This window comes from Anas platyrhynchos, chromosome 6, assembly GCF_047663525.1.
Source record: "Anas platyrhynchos isolate ZD024472 breed Pekin duck chromosome 6, IASCAAS_PekinDuck_T2T, whole genome shotgun sequence".
Classification (NCBI taxonomy): domain Eukaryota; kingdom Metazoa; phylum Chordata; class Aves; order Anseriformes; family Anatidae; genus Anas; species Anas platyrhynchos.
Genome location: NC_092592.1, coordinates 14498417 through 14506609, shown reverse-complemented (window position 1 = coordinate 14506609; position 8193 = coordinate 14498417). Strand labels below are relative to the sequence as shown.

At 40.5% G+C, this 8193-nt stretch overlaps 1 long non-coding RNA gene across 1 annotated transcript; it reads right to left on the bottom strand.

The window, feature by feature from the left end:
- Positions 1 to 1777: 1777 nt before the first annotated feature.
- On the bottom strand, positions 1778 to 6757 carry LOC140002838 (uncharacterized). Its single transcript, XR_011810372.1, has 3 exons — positions 6090 to 6757; positions 5052 to 5147; positions 1778 to 2164 (listed from the first exon to the last, which is right to left on the bottom strand). It is a non-coding gene; the product is annotated as an uncharacterized lncRNA (long non-coding RNA).
- Positions 6758 to 8193: the final 1436 nt, after the last annotated feature.

The following is an 8193-nucleotide window of genomic DNA, read 5'->3' as shown; positions in this document are numbered from 1 at the left end:
TGTTCCACAGCATGCACATGCAGCTGTAATGTTAAATGTATTGGTTCCTTTTGAATTTATAACCATTTGGGGATTCTACCTGGAAAACATACACTTAGTGACTTCATTGTTAGAAAAATCCAAAAAGCTTGTTACAATAAAGGAAAATGCTAAATATTTCTGAAAAGAAAACACATTTTTAGAACTTTATCTTGCCCAAATGAAAATCAAGCGTACCAAGTAACCATAGAGTTTAATGAGCATAGCTCACATTTCAAATAGCAATTAACTGCTCAGGAATGAGAAACATAAAATTATTCAGCAGCATGATTCATGGTTGATTAATGAGTGATTTTTATTATTATTATTATTTTTTAGGTTGGTCTATGTCAGAATAAATGCTGATCACTAACAGATAAAATCCAGGGATGGTATCTGTCATTTACCATGTTTTGTATAGGTGTTAATGATAGTATAGAACGGTACAATATGTAAAATTATCTCAGTTATTCATTAAAAGAAGTGCAAATCAGATGTAGATCATTAATCTATAATGTAATGAGGCATCTGAAATTGTGATTATTATTCTGACATGGAACAGTAAATTATTTTTGTTGTTGCACAAACCCTCAGCTGTACTATGCACTTCCCACACATTTTCATCCTGGGTACAAATGTGTGACCTCTGCTGATGCTGAAAAGAGGTGCCCTGACTGTCCTTCACCACCTTTCCCTGGACTTTCATTGAACTCCTTGCATAAGCCATCCTGGGACATGTGAGGCTGCAGTATGAGTAGGGTGAGCGTCCTGCTCAAACCAAACCCTAACCACCACCACCATCCAACTGAACAACCCTACCCCAAACACACCCCTCACCACCCCAGCCTCCCCCCAGAAAACTACCCCAAACCACATAATATTTCCCTAGATTGAGTTCTTCATAAAATTGTGGCCACAATTAAACCTGGCTGAAAAAATGGTAAACTCTTAGCTCTTAAAACGCTAGGTATGAAAGCATTATTCCCCTACTGATCTAAATAAATCCAGTCTGTTACTTCTTTTCATGTTATTTTCAGACCAACTTTTTCATAACTCCCCAGAGCATTTTAATCTACTGCAGTTCCTTTAGGTACATTATGTGATGACAGGTCCCCCTCAAACAGTAACTACTTGGTCTTACAAGTTTGCTGGCCTCTGCTTCTGTAGGAGTCTTGTTATTTTGGTGGTTACACACTTACTGTATTCAAAGAATAAAGTGCAGTGTAGTAACAGGAGGCCCAACTAATCTATGACTCAGAGTTTCATCTACACCACGTGATAATAATGATGAGGGCCAGGGACCTCTATTTCTGGTCAGACTCAAATTGTGTCTGTAGCTCCATGTACTTCAAAAATCAGCAGGCTCCTTCCCTATGGTAAGCAATCCCACCAATTAAATTTGATAACAACTTAAAATTTGAAACAGGGAAGTGACGCTATTTTCATGTCTCTTTTATTTTATTTTTTTGACATAACTATTATTCAAGCCAGTTGCTTTTATTTGTGTATATATTCATATCAAATTTATATAAAATAAAAGTAGCTGGTATGAGTAAATTAGTAATTCAAATACTTAATATTTATTAACTTATATTAAATAAAAGTATATAACATAGAGAAATGTATGAAGTTATACTTTTATACATAGATATACTCTTATGCATATACGTGTATTAAATGTATAAATTTAACTTCATATTCTTTTATTATAAATGAATATATATGAACGTATATAGTTATGCTTATTCTTTATATAAATTTATAAATATATATATGAACATATATACTTTTAATTTTAAGTATGTAAATATATTGAATATGTACATAAATATAAATAACAAAATGTAAAACAAGGCTTTCCGATAGAGTCCTAGTATATGACAATAGGGAAAAATAACACTTGATATGATGGCTCTTCACCTCCACTAGCATCCCTATACGATCAAAAAAACCTGTAATTTCACTTTGATTTCAGTCAATGTAAATTAGGTTTGGAGCTGCCTGTTACAGACTTCCTTTCTCTGATAAAAAAATAAATACCCAAGAGTGAAACACAGAGCAGTTTTCTTCTGTTAAGAAGGTAGCAGAAAATTGTCAGGGGGTCTGTGTCTGGTGTCTTGAAACACAGGCTGTCTTGGGAGATTACCTGCATTCAAAGATAGAAATAATTTCAAGGTATATATGCTGTTTCAAACTGCAGAAGTTCATTTCTGTGATCAGAGTGATTATTCTTTGACTGTCAGAAGAGTACTGGTTGATGCAGCAGAACAAAACATTTCTAAATTAGAATTGCTGGGAATGTCTGAGGTTCTTGTCTCAAAACTGATTGCAGTTTCTCCTCTGTACTGGGAGCTGCAAATATCAGATGATCAGTGAAAGTAGATCCACATTGGCTGTTTTTAGCAGCAGCTTCTCAAATTAAAACAAGCACTGAGCAGTTTTGGAGTAGGGGCTGAGAGTGGGGTGATTCAAATCCCCCTCGACCATGTGCAAAAGCTTTTGGTTCTTGTGATTGGGACTATGTGTTTTCCCACCTGACTGGCTAAGAAATAGACACCTTAATACTAGATATTGCTTTGCCCATAAGTAGAACAATATAGATAAAATAACTAATGTTAGTCACTGTAAAGCCATTTTCAGAATGATTTGCAGTCATCTACCCTGACGTCTACAGGGAAGTCAGGTGGGCAGTTGCTGCCATAAGAGGAGGATTAGTTGTAGTGTTATTTTTAAAGTGAGTTGGAAAGGATTTGTTAGATTAGTTACATATAGCTCATGAGATGAAAACACCATTTATTAAAGATCCATTCGAATATGTATTATGAAAATAAAAGTGATACTTAAATTATTTTAAGAGTGTGACCTTGAAAGTCACACAATTCAGGTAGAAGTACAGGTGGTAATAAGCTAGTTTATTTATATTCAGTAAAAGGATCAGGAAAGCAAGCTATGTACAGTGGTCCATATGGTTGTCATTCCCTGTATGTCTTTGATTTAAAGATCACTGTAATCCTACTGATTTCACGAACACTAACTTGTATCAGTACTAAATCATAATAAAGAAAACCAGATTGAAAGGATCTGGGACTTCATCCTTAAACTAAGTGTTTTAGGAAATGTTTGTCTTTTTTTTTTTTTTTTTAGAATTTATATAAATTATATAGATGGATATAAAAATAGTGTGTTTATATAATACATAGTATATATTTACATAAATATGTATTTCATTTCTGATTCAGTAAGTTTTCAGCATTGAAATTCAATGTGTTTGTAAAGTACAGCATCACTTCTTAAATATTATGAGTATGCATTAAAATTAGCCTTAGGGCTACTCATAGGCATATATGCTATTTGCTAACCATTTAGTTGCATTGTTGTATAGGAAAGACGTACTGTTAAAAGCCAGTGAGAAGTGGTAGTTCTGGCATTTGTATCTGGCTATAACAAAGAAGAAAATCTAAAAGTGTGATGGGCCAAAGACTCGAGGATATTCTCAATTTAGAGAGCATATGTAAATAAGAAAGAACCTAGGTAACAAATAAAAAGCCAAGGGAAATTACTGATGTTTGACAGAATTTGTGTGCTTAGCTCTAAGTTCTGCTGAAAATTCAAGATGGAGAATTTCAATTTTCAGTCAGTTCTTATCTTTAACATGTTAGCCTAAAGTAATGGCCATGTAAACAGTAAGAAAAGTGTGAAAGCACTTATAATATAAATTTAAAATCAAAATGTTTCCAACCCAGAATGCTATTTTGAAATATGTTTTTGTAAATACTGAGTTTTAAAGAGTTTTAATTCCTATTTCTATTTTTCTTCTAAAACCTTCATTCTTCCTTTCTACCACTTACCTTTTATCAGTTTACTCTCCTTTCCTCTGGCTCTTCTTTACACTGCTTTGTTCTCTCTCTTCTTGTATCTGCTTTTTTTTTTTTCCCTTTTTTTTTTTTTTTTTTTTTTTTATCCTTGCCTGTATCTTTCTTGCATCTGATTTTCAATCTCCACTTTTTTTTTTCCCTCTATTTTTGTTCAGGAACTATTCTCTAACCACAATCTACTGCTTAGTCTTACCTAAGCCATATTACCTGTATTCCTTCCTAAATATAGGGTAAGGGAATTTCAAAAGTTTAAAAACAAACAAAAATAAACTACACAAAAATAAATGTGGCTATTAAACTATAGTTTGGAAGGAGAGAAAAATACCTAGCTTGCTTTCTGTATATTTAAATATAGTTCCTCCAGAGCATTTGGGTAACTGCATATTCATGAGAATTGTGGTGGTCAGTGAACTAGGAAATTTATGCTAGGAATAAATGTACAGTGGTGCAAAAACTTGTATTGGGAATGTTCTTCTCATTGCGTGCTGGTCAGAATTCTGTAGTTAAAGCAAACAGGAGCCAGGCCTAGCACCACGTGGTTTCAGCTCCAAGGCTGTCTGTGCTGATCTGGTGTACTTCCAGATCTCAGGGTAGTACAGATACAAGCCAGGCAACTCCAGCCATACAGTTTCATTTTCTGTGGGAACACCCAAGGCACTGTCAGAAAGCTCACACAGCCTGTACATTTGCTGAAGGAAGAGCAGCCAAACCACATAAGATTAGAGTGGTGCAGACTGATAAAACTGGGCCTGACTCAACCCTGTGTGTCACAGGAAAAACAAAATACCCACAAACCCTCGAAATAACCCCCTCTAATGCAATAGAAGGAGTTTACAGCAGATGGGCATTTACTATTCTGTGACTGTATCATTTTCAATCTGGTGCTAGGATTCTGAAAGTCAGACTTGCTCTATTGTCAAACCATAGCCTTGGATAAATCACCAGCCAACTGAAGTAGTGAAATGCTGAATATGAGTCACTCATCACAGAAGTACTAAATCTACAACAGTTTAAGAACAATGAGATTCCATTACATCCCCAGTCCTGGTCCCCAGTCCTCTACTCCTCATAACCTTTTTCTCTTCCAATTGCTTGGAGATGGCAACCAGAACAAGCTGCTCCAATAGCTTTCCAGGGACGGAGGTGAGACTGACTGACCTGTAGTTTCCTGGATCCTCCTTCCTGCCCTTCTTGAAGACGAGAGTGACATTGGCTATCCTCCAGTCTTCAGGCACCTCATCCATTCTCCAGGACCTTTCAAAGATGATAGAGAGCGGTTCGGCGATCACATCTGCCAGCTCCCTTAGCACATGTGGATGCATCCCATCGGGACCCATGGATTTGTGTGCGTTGAGCCCACTCGGATGCTCCTGAACCACTCCCACGTCCACCACGAGGGAGCCCTCCATTTCCCAACCCTTTGTCCTATTGCCAGGGGCGAGGAGTCCCGGGGGAGTGTCCTTGAAGCAAAGACTGAAGCAAAGAAAGCATTCAGTATCTCTGCCTTCTCAGCATCTCCCGTGACCAGGACACCCCCCTCATTCAGCAAGGGACCCACATTATCCCTAGTCTTCCTCTTGCTGTTTACATACTTGAAAAAACCCTTATTATCCTTTATCTCTTTTATAAGCCTCATCTCTAGGTGGGCTTCAGCCTTCGTCGTCGCGTCCCTGCAGGCCCTGACAACACATCTATACTCCTCCCAAGAGGACAGGCCCTTTTTCCACATTTCATAGACCTTCCTCTTCCTTTTGATCTTATTGATGAGCTCCTTGGTCATCCACGCGGGTTTCCTGTCCCCCTTCCCCAGTTTCCTATTCTTTGGGATGCACCGATCCTGAGCATGGAAGAAGTGCTGCTTAAATGTAGCCCAACTCTCACAAACAAGTACCCTTGCCTTCTAGCAGCCTATCCCATGAGATACTCCCAAGCAGGTCTTCAAAAGTCCAAGGTAGCAATCCTGCTTTTAGCCTTACTTCCTTTGCCTAGTTCCATCGGGAACTCCACCATCTCATGGTTGCTGCATCCCAAGTTGCCCCCAACTTTCACATCCCTAACAAGGCCATCCTTGTTGGTAAGAATGAGGTCCAGGAGCACTCCCCGCCTTGTCGGCTCCTCCACCACCTGTGTCAGAAAACTGTCTTCAATGCATTGTAGGAACCATTTGGACTGCTTGTGCCTGGCCGAGTTGCTTACCTAGCAGATGTCTGGGTAAGTGAAGTCCCCATCAGGGCCAGCACTCATGATTTGTGAGGCTACTAGCAGCTGCTTGTAAAAGGCCTCATCAACTTCCCCTTCCTGATCTTGTGACCTGTAGCAGATCCCCACCACCATGTCTCCCATACCAGCCCACCCCTTAATTCTTACCCACAAGCTCTCCACTTGTCCTTCACCCTCCCCCAGCTGGAGCTCAGTACGCTCTAATTGCTCCCTCACATAAAGGGCAACCCCAGCCTGTCTTTCCTAAAGAGGATATAGCCCTCCATTACTGTGCTCCAGTCATGAAAGCTGTCCCACCATGTCTCAGTGCAGATGAGATTGTGGCCCTGCGACCGAACACAGATCTCAAGCTCATCCTGTTTATTTCCCATGCTGCGTTGGTGTACAGGCACTTTAGGGAAGCAGCAGGTACAGTTACCCCTGGGGGATGCAAGAAGAAGATACTGGATGGGGGATTGGGAAGGCTACCTTCTCTGAGGAGCCCTCAGACAATCCTATGGGAGAGCTCAGAAATGACAGAAGATTTTCCCTGTCAGTGTTGAAGACAGTAGTGACAACTTCCCCCAGCCCTCCTCTGTCACCTTTAGCTCCCCTCCCTTCCCCCATCAAGCCTAGTTTAATGCCCTGGTGTACTGGGTCTGGCTGGAATGTTAACTTTCCCTGCGGCAGCCCATACAGTGCTGTGCTCTGCACTTATAGCTGGAATAGCAGTGTTATCACACCAGTGTTGTGTCTACTGGTGGGCAAAAAGTGAGAAGAGAAACATCACCAGGGCAGCTGACCTAAACCAACCAAAGGGATATTCCATACCATGTGATGTCACACTCAGCAATAAAAGGTGGAAACAGGAAGAAGAGGGGAGGGGTGGGCTCTCGTGAAAACGTCAGTCCTCCTCCCGAACACCGGCTACGTACGTTGAGGCCCTGCTTCAAGGACGTGGTCAATCATCGCTCATTTGTGGGAAGTAGAGAGTAATTTCTTTCCTCTGCACTTCCACATAGCCTTTATTTGTTTTATTTGTTTGTTTTCCTCTTTTTTTTCCCTTTCCCCCTCCCTTTTCCCTTTTTTTCCCTTTAGTTAAATTTAGTTCATAATATTTCTTTAATTATTATTATTATTATTATAATTATTTCCCTTTAATTAAATTATCCTTATCTCAACCTGTGAGTTGTTCTTTGCTTTACCACTTCCCCTCCTCATCTAAGGAGGGGGAGTGAGGGAGCGGATGTGGTGTGTTTAGCTGCCCAGCACAGTAAAACCACCACAGTCCTTTTTGGCTCCCAACATGGGGCTCAAGGAATTTGAGATAAGGATGATAGTTGATAGAAGTAACAGGCAAAATATGGACAGGATGATTGTTATGAATGTACAAGTTGTGAAGAATTTAAGAAAGCAGTAACTGTGAGATGTTAATGTGGTGAAGGGACGAGGGGTGGTATGTGTGTAAAATGGTGCTGTGATGATATGTTTATTTTGGTGTGGTGAATTTTTTCTTTTTGATGTAAGTGAAGTAGTTTGTGAAGGTTGTGATAATTGTAAAGTAAGAATGTATTGTGATTAATCTTAAATATGCTCTTAACAGAGGTGAGGGGTGGAATGTGGTGGGTTTATGTGGCAAGGTTTTGGTAGCAGGGGGCCATAAGGGTGGTTTCTGTGAGAAGGATCTAGAAGCTGCCCCATGTTTGGGAAGGGCCCCACTGCTGACCAGAGCTGAGGCAATAAGTGATGATGTTTTGCGCCTCTGTGAGAGCATATTTAAGACAGGGAAAAAAATCGCTGCACCACACAGCAGCTGGGAGAGTGAGAGCAGTGAGGAACAGCCTTGCACGTGCCAAGGTCAGTGCCGAAGGAGGGGGAAAGGTGCTCCAGGCACTGGAGCAGAAGTCCCCTGCGGCCTGTGGTGAGGACCATGGTGAAGCAGGATGTCCCCCTGCAGCCCATGGAGTACCACGGTGGAGCAGGGTTCCTCACTGCAGCCTGTGGAGGAGACCACGGTGGAGCAGGTGGCCCTGCACCGACGGAGGCTGCTGCCTGTGGAAGACCCCTGCCGGAGCAGATTCCGGGCTGGACCTGTAGCCCG